The sequence below is a fragment of the Rhinolophus sinicus genome, chromosome 1 (genome assembly GCF_057876585.1).
Source record: "Rhinolophus sinicus isolate RSI-liver-muscle chromosome 1, RSI-T2T, whole genome shotgun sequence".
Classification (NCBI taxonomy): Eukaryota; Metazoa; Chordata; class Mammalia; order Chiroptera; family Rhinolophidae; genus Rhinolophus; species Rhinolophus sinicus.
This window is the reverse complement of record NC_142501.1, coordinates 107,798,788-107,814,377: the sequence shown is the minus strand read 5'-3', so window position 1 is coordinate 107,814,377 and position 15,590 is coordinate 107,798,788. Positions and strand designations below refer to the sequence as shown.

Below are 15,590 nucleotides of genomic sequence, written 5' to 3'. Positions count from 1 at the left end.
CCTTCCATTCGGGGTTAGGCTAGGACTGACTATGGTGTTGATCCTCAGGAATTTATACCAAAATCAAGTGTCTTTTTCATCCAGGGAGACAGTTGGGGTCGGTCTCCTACCTCATTCTCACCAGGGCCCTTCATGCATTTTCTTGTTAATTTAATAGAATTTATATTTTCCTTAAGCAGGTTCGTTTCCACCAGAATCTGACTCTGATTTTTGACAATGCTCCTCTGTTGACAATGTTGGCTTGGCCATTAAATTAGGATATTGCTAATATGTGTGTTTTTACTTTGTTTTCTCTTGGTTAACTATACCCATAAACTCTTGGTTTAAGCTCTCCACGAGTGTGCTGACGGGCTGCCCTGCTCTGGGGCTGCCTGGCTGGTCAGCCAAAGCTTAGCACCATCGCAGCACACAGGCTGTGGGATTTCTTGTGTTTCCAGATTACTGGCGAGCGAAGGCTGCTTCCTGTGTTTTCCAAGTGCAGGCCCGCTTTTTGGGAAAGAGGTGTCCAGAACTGCTGTTCCTTTGCACCAGTTTCTCATCTTTGATACTGAAATGGTTAACTGTTTTTGGAAGAGCAACATCTGTATTCATACGAATTGGCAGTACTCTGCTAAATGGCTATCTATTAGGATAAAGATTTCAAAATTGTATATTCTCAGCATTAGGAGCGATAGCTTCTAGAGCTGAAGTTTTCAAGGACGGGACGGGAAGGTTTTAGAATCATCTGTGAGACTTGTTCCCTTCCAAACAGCCAGTCCTTAAATGTACCCAAAACAACAAACTAAGAACCCCTACCCCCCCCCCCAAATATATATATATATAACCAGGTCATAATCATTAGAACACGGATGTTTAATATGAGAATAGAAAAGATTAAGGGAGAGCATAAAAACTGCCTTTTTTTCCAAAGGGAAAAATAGAGTTCTCTTTGACCCCCATGGGCCAGAATTGGAACCAATGGATAGTCAAATTTAGGAGCAATATAAGGAAGGAGTTTTGAGCTGTTAAGAGGAAGAAAGGGGGTAAATTTCCACTTACTCTGGTTGTTGAAGTGGGACTTGGGTTATCAGATGTAGACATCAAATTGATGCTCAGTCTAGTTGATTAGTGACTTTTTTGGCTGTGACGCGATACACACACACACACACAAGTATTTTACAAAGCAGTACTTACCCTTAAAAGGATCCATGCACTGTGTTTTGAGCTGATTTATGTCCCTCACAATTCCTCTTTGAAGTCCAGAACCTCGCACAGACACATCCAGAAACACATTTCACCAAATGTCTGTGCACCATGGGTCTCAGTCAAGTTAGCACAGAAAAGGAGCTATCGCAGTGCATAATGACACTTGAGTTCTGTGGGCTGGCAGATTGGGGCCAGTTCTCTATACATTGTTTCGGTCCAAGGCCCTTGTCTTTTCAAAGAGCTCCAGTCACAGGAAGGCTGGGATGTCAGCATTATGGGTTTGCCATTAAGTAACAGTAGTGTAACATTGTTGCTATTAACGTTTTATGGATTTTCCTTTCCCCATACATAAATAGACTAGCAGATTAAGTTATTTTGCAACGGGGCAAGGTGAAACTGCCAGAACTGCTCAGTGTTGTTACATTTTGATTAGCCCTATGCGATCTGCCTCTGATTTAAGGACTTGTCCTTGTTTTTTCTGTGGAATGTATTATAATTATTCTTTTGGAATTAAGAATAATGGCTAATGGACAGGCAGTGATTCTACACTAGGCTTTTACTAAACGTTCTGACACGTGTACCTTTGAAGCTATGTAATAATTAAAGTGGGGTTCAACTGAATTTTACATTACTTTGTAAAAATGACGGAAGCAATAAAAATGAAACAGCAGGTAAGTATACAACAGAAAATGAGAGAGTCAGCCTTTGTCTTCCGCTTCAAACTTCCTTCTCAGAATGAGCTGCTGAAAGATAGGCATTTTTCTAAGGATTATTGTTTTCGTAAAGATATTCTCGTGGAGACATTTTAAATTAGAAACTTAAATAAGGAAATCGTGGCCTTACCTGATACATTGTCCTGAGACTTTCATCGGCCATCACATTGTGCTCCTTTCTCTCCACTGCTGTTGGGCGCATGTTTTATTTTGTCAGCATCTAATATTGGCTCTCAGTTTTTTTCCATCATTCATGGTGCTGCAATGAGAACGGTCACGTGGTAAGACCACCGTTTCCTCATCTAAGCTGTGCAGCTCCACCCCCTGCATGGGAGGTGGTGTGAGTGGTTGTTAAAGAGGGTAATTCTTCCAGGTAGATGGAAGAGAATTCAGTGTTTTGTTTTTTTGTTTGTTTTGTTTGTTTGTTTGTTTGTTTTTTGTGTTTGTTTTTTCGGTGTGTGTGTTTTATTTAGTTTAGTTTTCCAAAGGTGGGCAGAGCAGTTCTGCATCCTGCCATTTCAGCCATGAGACATGGCCCGACTTGGGAACATCTCCAAACTTCGGTCAGTCTATGTATGCCGTTTTCCATCCTATCAGGTTAATACTGCCTACCTTCTCCTGAAGTTAGGTTATATAGCACGGTTACCTGGTAGGTAATTAAAATCCCTGTCTCAGGGCTTATAATTAATCATGGGGGAAAAAAACACCCAGCCTAACTTTCTTCTCTGTGAGGTGCAGGAAATGTCATTTTGATAATGATGACAGCCCCTTATGGAGACAGCTAGCAGCTATAAACTCTACAGACCGTTAAACTGAGAACAGGAGCATCAGAGCAGTTGTAGCCTGTGCATTCGCTCATTGTCAATTATCAGTGGGTATTTATGTATGTGCATGTAGCCGCATCTCTGAAACATGAGGCTATTTCTGACCTGTTGTCCTGTATGTCAGATCCAAGGCAAAATTTCTGCGTTCCCTCATTCATTTTTCTTCCTTCAATCTGTTTTACTTCCGGCTTCAACAGTTGTGTTCATCGTAACCTTTGCTGCTCCATTTTCACAAGGCTAGAACTTGTGAAAATACAGGTAATAATGGTCTCCTGGATTCCTCGAGTCCTTGTACCTTTGTCCAGGAGCAGGTTGGCTGCTTGGGACAGTGGCCGTGGCTCTGTTAGACCACCAGAGTCCTGCTTTTGGGGTTAATACCTCAGTGGCCAGAAAGAAATGGTGTAGTTTGCTTGTCTTTATGCTTTAGGCATAGTCCAACTTTTAGAACTGGTTTTAGTAAACAAACTCTGGGCCAGAGAAGTGAAAAGATTTTAGCTAATGATTTCTGCAGTGCAGAAAAGTAATTTGAATGAGTTACAAATGAGCTTTTCAGAAGTTGTTGTACAGCCTTTCTTCAACTGTCCGCTCACCCCGGCGTCGACATCAATCCTTTTTTAGACGCATTAAAAAGTGCAGTGACAAGTGTAGTTACCGTGGACAAATTTAGCTCATGTATTTTATCTACATAATCTGATTGTAATTTATATATCTTCAGTCTAGATAAAGCAGAGCCATTTCTTATTACCAAATTTTTCTTGTTGGCAGCCTGATGTGAGTGGGGTATTGACTTCAACTGAAGGCTGGTGATTCATCATAGCAGCTCTCGTGGGGAGATGGTTTATTGCTCCGTGTAGCTGAGTGACTGGTGGTAGAACTGAGAGTCAATCAAGATAAACCCAGGTGGGTTAGTCACTCTTGGCTGATGTGATGGATTTATTAGCCAAATTCGCTTTTAAAAATCACTTTACATTCTTAGCAGGTGGATTTGCAAATAGAAAAATTATGAGTCGCCGTCAATGGAAGAATCTGTTAGTTTGCAAAGTGGAGTGCAGCCAACTGAATGTCACTGGGAAAGATAAACTACCAAGAAATGGCCACTGGCAGTGTTGAGCTCAAGAGTCATCTTGTTAAGTGCAAAGAAGGCAATTATGTTTTTAGTAATTCAGGTCGTTAATAGACTAGGAAGAAGATCTTCATCCTGTGTATAATTATACAGAGAATGTCATGAGATTTAATTTTTTTAAATAAGAGTGAAATATTTTTCCCCCAGGGAAAACTCTGCCAGCTTCATAAGGCCATGCCAATGTTCATTTATACTTTTTCAAATATTTACCACTTTTTTTTTATTAGTTTCAGGTGTACAAAACAAAATCATAGTTAGACATATTACTTGGCTATAAAGAAGAATGAAATCTTACCATTTGTACTTTATTTTCTTAGAATGCATTCTTACCTCTTAGATCTTCCTTCTGGGGTAACTTTCCTTTCGTATGAAGTATATCCTTCAGAATTTCCTATAGTGGGGGACTGTTGTGGATAAACTCAGTTTTTCCTTGTCTCAAAATGTTTTCATTGCTTTCATACTATTGAAGAGTGTTTTTGCTGTGTGTAGGATGCTGGACGGACAGGTTATTTTGTAGCAGCATGTTGACAAAGTAATTCCACTTCCGTTGGCTTTAGTTGTTGGCTGAGAAATCAGTGGTCAGACTAGTTGTCATTCTTTTGAAAGATAGTCTTTTTCCCTCTGGTTCTTTATAAGATTCTCTTTGTTTTGGGTGTTACATAGTTTTACTATAATGTTTCTAAACGTAGATTTCTTTTTATTTATTCTGATTGGGGTTGTTGGGCTTACTCAGGTTGTGGGTGATTTGTTATCAGTTCTGAAAATTTTGTCATTCTATCCTCTGATAACCTCTTCCCTGTTCTCTCTTTCTTTTGTTTTTAACATTCCAGACAGACTTACATATAGCCGTTATGTTTCTTAATTTTTCTTGCATATTTTCATCTTTTTGTCTGTGTTGCATTCTGTATGATTTCTCTGGGTCCATCTTCTAGTGCACATTCTCTCTTCATGAAGTTCCATAATTTGCTGCTAACTTGGCACTGGATTTTTAAATAAAATCATAGTGTTTTTAATGTATAAAATTTCTGTTTTTTTTTCCAACTGTTCCTGATAATTTTTGTGGGGCTTTGTTGTTGTTGCTGTTGTTTCTTACACAATTTGAATTACTTTTTCTATTTCCTTAAACATATTAAGTATATTTAACAACACCAGTATCTGAAATCTTTAAGGTCTGATGGTTTTGTGTTTATTCTGGGTTTTGCTAATGGCCCTTGTATCTCTTGTGTCTTTCTTATATATTTTGTCTCTTGCCTGATCGGTCAGTACAAGCACACTGATGCTTCTATGTAATATTGTGACGAAGAACCAGGTCACACACTTTAAATGGTGACTGGGTCATACTAAGCTCTTAGGAAGTATCACCTGTTGTAATAATAGTAAAAATAGTAGCATTGATCAGTGATTATTGATAGTTTCTTTCTTTCTTTCTTTTTTAGAACTTTATCTGTGAGATTTCTTTAAATGCTGGGTTGAAAATGGGGTCTTTCAAAAAGAGTTACATTTGGTTCTGTCGGGCACCCGTGAACAACTAACCCACTTCAACCAAAATTTTTAGCTTGAGGGGTTTTGTACTACTGGGTCAGATGGGCTGGTTTGTGGCTAAGACTCCTCAGGGATGTTCCCTCACCCCCCAATCACACGCACTGTCACAGTCAAAGCCGAGGGTCTGGTGAAGATGGCTTTCCTGCAGGCCTGGGGTGAGGTGGTTACTTCTCGTTCTCTCTTCTGCTTAGGGTGTAGCCTTGGAGGTGTGTGTCCTGGGGAGTCTGCACTGCCCGCGGTGCCATGATGCTGTTACCCCACAGCCCAGTTCCCATGTCCGGGCCACTGCCCTCAGAGGAAGTGGTGGCTCCATGCTAAGCTCAGCCCTCCTAGGTTCTTCTTCTTCTTCTTCTTCTTCTTCTTCTTCTTCTTCTTCTTCTTCTCCTCCTCCTCCTCCTCCTCCTCCTCCTCCTCCTCCTCCTCCTCCTCCTCTTCTTCTTCTTCTTCTTCTTCTTTAAATTGGGGAACAATGTGTACTTCCAGGACTTCTTTCCAAGTCTAGCTGTTGTCCCTTCAGTCCTAGCTATGGAGGGTGCCGTTCAGCTTCAAGCTGCTGTCCTTTCAGTCTTAGTTGTGGAGGGCGCAGCTCAGCTCCAGGTCCAGTTGCCGTTGTTAATTGCAGGGGGCACAGCCCACCATCCCTTGTGGGACTCGAGGAATCAAACTGGCAACCTTGTGGTTGAGAGGACACGCTCCAACCAACTGAGCCATCTGGGAGCTCAGCGGCAGCTCAGCTCAAGGTGCCGTGTTCAATTTTAGTTGCAGGGGGCGCTGCCCACCATCCCTTGCAGGAGTCGAGGCGTTGAACTGACAACCTTGTGGTTGAGAGCCCACTGGCCCATGTGGGAATCGAATCAGCAGCCTACGGAATTAGGAGCATGGAGCTCCAAGCGCCTGAGTCACCAGGCCGGCCTCCTCCTAGGTTCTTGCTTTCAGCTAATTTTTGTGTTCTAGGTATTCTTTACTTTTTCCAGTTCATTAAAACATTTAACTCATGCTTTTAAAAGAAAGCATTGTTAATTGTTTTCAACACGACCGTCAGGTTATCCTTTCCAAACCTTTGTAAATAGATGTTTGTAACTGTTTTTGAGTGTGTAAATCAGTCTCTAAAGGGGAGCAGCCAATTCTTCTTAAGTTGCTGAATTTATCTGACAGGACAAAGTTGGGTGACAGTCGTGTTCAAAGCTATAACATAGCCATCACACATGTTTCTAGAGTTTCAGCTTCGAAGGATAATAAGTAATGTAAAGCATTATTTTTATATTACATTAAACCTCAGAGAGATTTGTAATGAAGTGCAAAGTGATGTTTTCATGAATATTTTTAATATAAATTGTGAGACTTCAAGGAAATTTTGCCCCAGGGTGTGCTAGATTCACTGCTCATTGTCATTAGAGGTGCTTTAGAATGAAGAAGAGGTGGGGCTGGTAATTTTAGGTATCACCCCCCTCCCCACCCCCCATACCCAATAAAAATTATATATGCACTTTTAACTTTAGCTACTGTAACAACACTCTTAATGGCAGTCTAGCAGTTGAGAGCATTACACAAAAAGGCCTGAAGCAGTCACATTGGCTTTTTTTTTTTCCTTCTTTGCTGTTTGTCGTTTTTTTCTCTTCCTTTACCTTTTTGTTTTTGTTTCACTTTCTGCATCTTTTCTTATTTATTTTTTCTGTTTGACGCTGTTATTGGCATGTGTTAGTAGAGGGTTATTATTAGTAAAGTACTACTAATAATGTCATTACTAATTATTGCTAGTAGTAAGTATTGTTAAAATACTAATACCAACTTTAAAGTATTCTTTAATGGATGAATCGTAAGCTTTCTTGGACTGTCCCTTTCCCACCCCTCTAATATGTGCTTCTTCTGACGTCAGCAGCATCAGTAGACGGCTTCTGTAAAAGGCCGGGCCGTCACTAGTGTAGACTTGGAGGGCCTTCTGGTCTTGGTTGTAGCTACTTCGGTCACTGTTGTACTTGGTCGTAGGTGACATCTAAATGAATGAGTGTGGCTGTGTTCCAATAAAACTTACTGATGGACTCTAAAATTTGAATTTCTTATAATTTTTGTCCAGATTTTTGCAACCATTTAGACATGTAAAAACCATCTTGGTCTGTGGGCAGTGAGAACATGGGTGGAGGGAAGGATTTGGCCCAGGAGCCTGAGTTCGTCCTCCTGCTCCGTACCTCTGTCTGATCTTGGAGGTAGCCCGTGAAGTTGTCATTGACCTCTATATGTTGGTGGCTTCTTGCTGACCCCCATTGGCCATGATTTGCGTCTTTATGGCATTAAGGTATATTGTGATAAAAATTCCAGGGACCTTCATGAAAATATCTATTTTTAATCAACTTAACGTAGGCTTTCTAAGTCAGTTGGGGAATGAATCCATTTTAAGTTGATCTGCAATACAATTTAGTAAATAAATGAAATATATCAAATGTATATAATGCTGAAGGCTGGTGTCTTTCAAACTCTGCTTAGAATCATGTGTTTCAATAACTGGGCAGCCCTCAGAGATTGTTCCCTTTAGCTTCTGTACACCTTCTCCTTTCCTGAATTTATTTTTGACATGTATAAGTGAATTAAAATGTTCGTACTGATGGATGACGCTCACATGATATTCAGGCACAGTTCCAATACTCGTCAGTATGTACTGTATCTGCAGGATGGCACTGGTCGGCCCCCGGGAGCCGTTGCTCACGGTCGCCGGGCTGTTCCTCAGACTGTGCGTTAGGGAGTTCTGAAATGGATGAAACCAGTCTGTACGTTGGAAGCTCCCTGTAATTGCCCTTAGAAAACCAAGCCTCACACTGAGTGATGTGTTTGGGCTGTTTCTACTCAAGGGCCCCCAGTAAAAGAGCCATTTCTGTGGTCCCCACTCTATGGAGGGAAAATACCATGAATCGTGATCTGTCCACGACTCTCCCAGCACTTCTAGGCCAAGCAGGACCCTTAGTACCGAGCAGAAAAGAGGACTGAGGTGAGAAGCATTGTAATCATTTTGGTGTCGCCATTCTCGTGTAATCTTGTGATTCCTCCTACTGTGGTCAGATAAGAGAGTTTCCTGTCCAGCTATTTCTGGGACTATGTTTATTTAACAGCTCATAAAATCACCCTAAGAGGATGGCACTGGAAATGCTTCTTTTCCCTTTTTATTCATGTAGCAATATTCTTAAAAAAGGAAGAACTGTAACTTGGTTACGAAAAGAGATGTTTCCAGTTTGATGCCCTTTGGAGTGGGTCTTAAATCTCCACAGTTTATCGTGTTGGGGTTATTGAAATAGTAGATGAGATGACAAAAATCACCAAGAGCTTGTGATTTTTTTGACAAATCCGTTCCAGGTTGTGGTGAGAGTTAGTATCTAAATGAAGTCTTGTTTCATGATACACTCCCCTCTTTTAAAATCTCAAATTACCCTATCTTCCCCTGTTGGAAGGAATAATGGTTGCAAAATGAGGAGGAACTTTATTTTTTCCCACTTATCTGGTATGAATTGTTTGCTCCACATAAGTTGATGAGTTGCTGCTTCCAAGGATGACATAATAATTTTTGTTTTATTAAAACAACTATAAATCTCATCTAATAGGGTCTTAGTGATAATAGGAACAAAACCGTAAATTAGTATCTGTTACATTTCATTGCTTCAAAATAATTGTTACAGGTAATGTTTCATTTTTACAAACATAATTTGATTGCACGTAATTGATAGAAGAACATTCAGGAACTTTGTCCAGGCTCTGCTTACAGCTTGAAAAGGAACTGCCAAATGCCATAACCTAGATGACTTCTGTTTATGTAATAATGCAGGCAGGATTTATAGCAAGCACTCAAAATGAATTGCTGACAGCTACAGGCGCAGTGTGTTCTTTTACATATTCTGACCCTTGGGCAACATTTTTCTTGAAATATTTTGTGATATACTATCATAGCATTTTTCGGTCGGTTGGTTGGTTTTAAGAATCAGAGGACAAAACCTTAGGGACTTGACTGATTTGAAATTTCCTGTTCAGTTACTAGGATCATAACTGAGACAGGGATGAAGAGAGGGTCAGATAGACACAAAAATACAGAGGGTGCCAAAAAAAATGTATACACATTTTAAGGAAAAAACTGTATTATACCAATAACAAAAGATGAATACAAGTCACATTTGACTTCTGCAATGACAAGAGTTGCTCAAAGTGGTTATAATCAGTGGCCAGACACTTCTGATGACGGCGAACTACTGCTTGAGCTTAGAGACCATCTCTTAAAATGTGTGTACATTTTTTTTTAGCACTCTGGTATACCTCTTTCCATTACTGCTGTTGCCTGCAAACCAAATGCTACTGTTGCTTTGGGTTGCTTAGCATTTCCTTCCCTGGAGAAGGAAAGAAATGCCTAATGTTTGTGCATTCTGAGCAGTTTTCCTTTACTAACGAGCTGACTTATGGTTTTGAATCATGATTTTGGTACCTTGGGATGTTCCACGTAATTAGTCACTTTTCTTAGACTTTCTCATAACCACAAAAATCAAGCGGGCTAATTGTCTAGGTATCTCTGTGTTTGGAATAGTCATTGAAACTCCTGTTTGTCAGGTTCAGGAACCTCACCTGGGTTACACCAAGGGTCAGGGTTCAAAGTCACGGCCAACTTCAGAACTGTGAGCTCCCACACAGCTCCATAGCTTGTGGAGTAACATTTGTTTTCTTGGTGGTTAACTAATGAACAGTAATTAATTCCCATAGCATTCCTATTGAAGGAAATACTGTGACTGGGGTCATCTTAAAATTTTGAAGATGGATTCAAACGATAAGAACCGAGTTTATTACTGAAATATTTCAGCTGCATGAGTAGAAGAGGGAGGATGTCTGCAGTCCTTATTAGTGGACAAGTAACTATCTGGACAGAGGGCTTTGGAAAAGGAGGAGACAGAAGGAGATGGGTTGACGGTGCAGTCAAGAAGATTTAGGTTGGAAATAAGAGGATACTTCCTGACAGTGGAGAAATGGAAGCAAGTTACAAAGGTAAGCATGAGATTACCTTGCCAGAAGTGTTTGTTTGTTTTTGAGGAGGCCATATATTCTCCGACTTGGCGTTCTCTCCCTGGGGCAATATTGAAGCCTACGAAAATCTCTAGTGTGCTGCCCACCCTCGCCTGTTTCTTGTGGTCAGTGGTGGTTCTAGTCCACATACCTATACTAGGTTGACTCTTGAAGTTCCCCATTCTTAGCCTGATTTTTAAGACAATTCTAAACCAGTAAGTTTTATGCCTTTGCTACTGTAGGTCACTTAGTTAGGCTCCGCTCTCATGCAGCAGCCTTAGAAGGAAGCAGAGTGAGGACTCTTGTGGGAAAAGGAGGCATGGCTGAGATGCTAGTTAACTTTTGGGGAGCCTAGTTCAAGAAATATACATTATAGCAGGAGGAAACAGTCCCAGCTCTCTTGGACCTGACATTCTGGTAGAAAGAAGGGGAAACAGACAATAAACATGGAAGTACATAGTTGGTCCTGGAAATAGGTACTCTGGAGAAAAAGAAGGTGAGGTGAACGGGACAGGGAGTGACAGCGACTCGTTGCACACAAAGTGGTATTTTATATGGTGTGTGTGGGGTAGGATGCCTCCTGACTGAGTGACATCTGAACAGAGGCCTCAGTGAATGGAAGAACCAGGCCTTGAATATGACGGAGGGAAGAGTGTCCTGAGCAGAGGAAGCAGTGTGTGCAAGTGTCCTGAGGCAGGAGCGTGCTTGACGTGCTAGAGGGGCCATGCAGAGGCCAGCGAGCGGGCAGGATGAATGCTGGGAGCACAGTAGGGGAGCTCAGAGCTGTGGCCAGTAGACGGGCCGTGGTGAAGACTTTGGCTTTTTCCTCACCAGAGGGCTTTGAGCAGCAGTGACTCGGTCTGACCTGTGCTCTCCATTGCTCATTCAGGCAACTCTGTGGGGAGGCAAAGTTCATGAGAAGATTGTAGCAATAATCAAGGCAAGGAATAATGGTGGCATGGATCTGGGTGGTAATTGTGGATTTGGTAAAAAAAAAAAAAAAAAAAAAAGATTGAATTTTGAATGTGTTTTGGAGGTAGCACTGACAGAGTTTGCTGATGGATGTGGAGAGAGAGAGAGAGAGAGAGAGAGAGAGAGAGAGAGAGAGAGAGAAAGAGAGAGAGAGTTGGTGGGTGGATAAGAGAGGGCACATGTCAGAGCCAGGGTTGACTCCAAAATTTTTGGCTTGAGCAGCTGGAGAGGCACAGTTATTACAGAGCCGGGAAATTCTGTGGGAGGAGCCCGTGGGGGGTGGGAAATAACTGTTTTTGTGTGGACATGTTGAGAAGTTGGTGGAAGTGTCACCATGAAAGTCGTAGGTATGAGTGTAGGGTTCAGAGGGGCCATCCTGGCGGGAGACATAATTGGGTGTTGTCAGCGTACAGTTGGCATGTGAAGCCATGAGACTGGATGAATCAGTTAGGGGATGAGTGTAGCTGGAGAGCATGTCCTAGGACTGTGTCCCGGGTCACTCCGATGTTTAGAGGTTGAAAAGATGAGAAGGAACAGCAAAGGAGACTGAGAAGTGATGCCCAGGAAGGTAAGTAACACCCAGTGGGTTAAGAAGCTAAGAGAGCTTGGTAGCCCAGAAGCTAAGTGTCTTAGTCAGCTCGGGTTGCCATAACAGAACACAGTAGACTGGGAGTTGAACAAACAGCAGAAATTAATTAATAATTTCTAGTAATAATTAATAATTTTTTTAACAGTACATGCCTTTTATTTTTTATACCTATCATGCCGTGAATTCATAGGGAACGGGTTCCAGCAGCTCAGGCTCCTTTCTGTTGGTTCTCACAAAGGGGCTTCTCTGCGCGAGGCAGGCTGGCGTTTCAGTTGAAGGCAGGTACCTTTGTCTTTGGCTTCCTTCTTTTTCTGATATTTTCTGTCACCCGTTTCAGGAAGCTGTCTCAGCTCTTAAAGTGCTTAATATGCTCAGTATGTACATTAATTCTCTTGGCAAGAATCTTGCCCTTAACTTGTTTGTGTAAAATAGTACCGGCCACGTGCTGGGTAACATAGACGCTTCCAGTTTTGCCATGGGAACATTTGTGGGGCATTCTTTTCGAGCAGTGCCCATTCCCTTGATGTCTACAATATCACCTTTCTTGTCGAGTTGTGTGTATGCAGCCAAAGGAACAACTCCATGTTTTCTAAAAGGCCTAGAGAACATACAGCGGGGGCCTCTCCTCTTTCCCTGTGTGTTGGTCATTTTGGTGAATCACTGGAAATTGACGGTTCTGGCTGAAAAGCCAGACATTTATTCCTTCCGGTTCTGGAGGCTGGAAGTCCGAGATCAGAGTGCCAGGGTGATTGGGTCCTGGCGAAGGCCCTGTTTCAGGTTGCCCACTGGCGACTTCCTGTTGTGTTCTCACTTGGCAGAAACAGTGAGGTCCCTTTTATCAGGACACTAATCCCATCTTGAAAGCTCCACCCTCATGACCGAATCACCTCCCAAAGGCCCCACCTCCAAAACCATCACATTGGGGGTTAGGGTTTCAACATGGGAATTTGGGGGAGACACAGACATTTAATCCATAATGCGAAGTGAAGGATGTTTGAAGGAGAGTAATATGACATATCAAATGCTGTTCATTATGTCAAATAAATATATGATTGGGAATTGGCCATTGGGTTGGGCAATATGGAAGTTATTGGTGATCTTTCCTCACTACCTACTTAATCTTTTCCACTGTCTTGTACTCTGCAAGTCTGGCCCCACCAGGTTCCTGGTACCTGCTTTCAGATAGTTGTACCAGGGCACCTGTCGTAACCTTTGCCCTTGGATTTGACAGATGAGAAATTGATCTGTGAACTTTGCCATAGAGAGTTCTTAGAGCGGAATGTTCCTAAAAGAAGACATGTGTGAAGGAGAGAGGTTATACGTTCGGATTATTCTCCAGTATGTAGACCTGTAATTTAGATGTCATTCCACCACTCCTGTCATTTTGAGTTGCTAGTGACTGTTATAATTGAGTCATGCAAAAGTGTGTTTTGATTTTTTTTTTTTAAACTTACAAGTCATTGATAGCTTTTCATGAATATGTTTAAAAAATTTACAGGTCAATAAAAATGTCCGAATGGAATGTAGTGATGGAAAGGATTTAAATCCCCAATAAGTGGATAATAAATCCTGTTGTCAAGAGTATATTTTCTGGGGTCTCTATTTTGCCAGGAAGTTGCAATTAAGAGACAGAATCTCAGTGTTTTTATAGGACTGATTGGTCAAAGAGAGTTGGTGTTCCATTAGTCTTCACAAACATGGCAGGTGTAAAGAATTTAACCACAACTGGGGCCATGTGTCACATGCAGGCATGACCATTAGGTAGCTGAGTTGGTCCATCACCTGTAAGAATGTAGAATGTCTCCAAGAACCTGGTGCTTCCAGCCGGGCCTGACTATGTATGAATCATGCCTCTTCTCTTGAAGAACATGTTCCAAGTTTTCTTGAAATTTACTTCAATAAGAGGGATTTCATTGCATATCATAAATATGTCAAATCTCAAGTTGGATGCTTACAGAGAGCCATTCCATCTCTTTTCTCATGTATGGTTCATATTGAGTGCTAACCCACTTTTAATGTGGTGCATTTAAAGATACCTTTAATTATGTAATTAGCATATTAATCATGTGTATCTATTAAAAGAGTAATCTTCAGTTACATATTTTTGCAAATTTCATTTTTAGGGAAATACCATTTAATGCATTATAGCTGTTGGGCCAAATAGGAGTTTCTATTTTCAATTGTTTATTCAAAATGTGTTTCTCAAGCGCTATAAATTCTTTGAAGTAGACAAGAAGTAGATTTGAGAAATCTGACTTAGAGTCTAAGGTTTTGTTGAGTAATTGTGTTTATGTCCTAGATTTCTGAAATAATTTGTGTTTTGTGTGTTTTATTCCCTTAATTAAACAATACATCTGTTTGCAAATATAATCTTTAGTGTATCTGTTACCAACTGTGATTCTGGTCAGCCTAAGTCTCTTTGAGTCTTATTTGTTAAAAGAGGATGAAAATAACTCGTTCATTGGTGTTTGGGAAGCACTAACTGAGATGCTGTGTGTGGCAGCGCTTGGCTCAGTGCTTGGTGTACCATGAACGCTCGGAAAATTTTCAGTAAATTTTTTTTTTTCTAATTAGAATCATGGTGTCTACTATCTGTTAGGTTTGGGGGCGGATGATAAATCGCTTCACTTTTGAAAGCTGCATGGGAACATTTATGGGATCCTCTGTGCTAGGCACTAGGGTAAACAATGTTGATAAGATAGAGCATGTTGTCTTGAAGGAATTTGCAGTCTAGGTTTTAGTTTCACAGCAAGATTAAGAGGAAGGTACAGAGATTTCCCACACCTCCTGCACCACCACCCCCACCCCGCCGCCACTGTCCACATCCACCCCAGACTGGGACACTTGTTATAATTCATGAACTTTTATTGACAGGTCATCACCACCCAGAGTCCATAGTTTACATTAGGGTCCCTCTGGGTAGTGTGCATTCTGTGGTTTGGACAAATGTCTAATGACATGTATCTATCGTTGTTCTATCATACAGAGTAGTTCCACTGCCCGAAAAACCCTCTGTGCCTGCCTGTTCCTTCGTCCTTCCCCGCTAACTTCTGGCAACCACTGATCTTTTTACTGTCTCCATAGTTTTGTCTTTTTCAAAATGTCATAGTTGAAATCATACAGAAGGTAGTCTTTTCGGATTGGCTTCTTTCACGCGTAACATGCATTTAATGCTCTTCTGTGTCTTTTTGTGCCCTGATAGTTTATTTTTAGTGCTAAATATTATTTCATTGTGTAGATGTACCATAGTGTTCTTTATCCATTCTCCTACTGTTGGACAGCTTGGTTGCTTCCAAGTTTTGATGATTATGAATAAAATTGTGCTGTAAACATCTATGTGTAGGTTTTTGTGTGGACATAAGTTTTCAATTCTTGGAACAAATTACCAAGGAGTGTGGTTGCTGGATCCCATGGTAAGAAGATGTTTAGTTCTGTAAGAAACCACCTAACTGTCTTCCAAAGTAGCTGCCCCAGTTTTCATTCCCCCCAGCAATGAGTGGGAGTCCCCTTTGCTCCACATCCTGGTCAACATGTGGTGGTGTAGGTGTTCTGGACTTTGGCCACTCTAACAGGTGTGTCATGGTACCTCAGTGTTGTTTTAATTTGCATTTCCCTGA

General features: G+C 41.3%; 1 protein-coding gene and 1 pseudogene across 3 annotated transcripts in view; one reads left to right on the top strand and one right to left on the bottom strand.

Moving 5' to 3' along the window:
- The window catches only part of SFMBT2 (Scm like with four mbt domains 2), a 200,199-nt gene that overhangs the window by 72,718 nt on the left and 111,891 nt on the right, over positions 1–15,590 (top strand). The window lies entirely within an intron of this gene.
- Positions 11,404–12,665, bottom strand: LOC148759181 (large ribosomal subunit protein eL21 pseudogene; annotated as a pseudogene).